We start from the raw sequence: 1036 nt of genomic DNA, 5'->3' as shown, positions 1-1036 counted from the left end.
CGGCGCCGGGGCCGGGGAGCCACCCGCCACGCCCGCCGGGCTGGGTGCGGGAGGAGACCGCGTCTGCTTCAACTTGGGCCGCGAGCTCTATTTCTACCCGGGCTGCTGCCGCCGCGGGAGCCAACGGGTGAGCGGCCTGCATTGGGGGCCCTGGTTGCTGAGAGGATGGGGGTCCTTAGATGATCCGGGAGTGATGAGAAAGCCCCGGAATTGAAATGGGGCCCGAGATTGGCATCCTCTAGATGCGGGGCATGGGGGGCGGGGCGGGAACGGAAGAGTTCTCCTAGGAAACGCGGGGTTCTAAAAGGTGACAGGAGACCCCCTGCGGTGCTGGCGGCCTGGAGGTGATGGGAAACCTTGAGGCCATGTGAGATCCCCCAGTTATGCGTACCTGTCCTGGGGTGGTCAGTTTCTTGGAGGTGACCAGGACTCAGATCCTAGAGAATGCATCCAGGTTTGGGGCTGCAGGCTTTCTGCAGCTGATGGGGAAGTTTCAGGTGGTGCAGGCCCAGAGGTGATGGACAGCCCACACAATCTGTAGGTGTTGGGGTGTCTCCAGACTTGGTTAGCTTAGTGAGTGGGACCCTAGGGAAAACTGGGGCTCTGAAGGTAATGAAAATGACAGAGTTCATGGGAGATCTGAGGTGATGAGGGTCCAGCAGGCAATTCTCTGGGGGCACTGAGTGTCTAAAGTGATGCGGTTGCCAGAGGGAATGGGACCCCTGGAGTTAATGTTGTGATGGGGTCTCGAGAGCCTTGAGGTGATGAAGACATCTAAAATGTGGGGGTCTGTGAAGTTTAATGGATCCCTTACCTGTGATGGCCGCCTGAGATTTAGGAACTCTAAAGTGAAGGGAATGTTGGGATTGTGGGCTTTAGAGCCTTGGGGATTTGGGTGACCCTGAGATTTGGGCGGGTTCAGAATATTGTGTTGTGTGCCAGAGGAGTTGCTGAGGTTGCAAGACAGGACTGAAAAGAGCCCACAGCTGAGGGCCCTAAATGTTGATACTGTAGGCAGAGGAGTCCCAGCAACTGG

Source organism: Condylura cristata, unplaced genomic scaffold (assembly GCF_000260355.1).
Source record: "Condylura cristata isolate star-nosed mole 26May11 unplaced genomic scaffold, ConCri1.0 scaffold00041, whole genome shotgun sequence".
Lineage (NCBI taxonomy): Eukaryota > Metazoa > Chordata > Mammalia > Eulipotyphla > Talpidae > Condylura > Condylura cristata.
The sequence above is the reverse complement of the archived record's forward strand: the minus strand, read 5'-3'. Positions refer to the sequence as shown.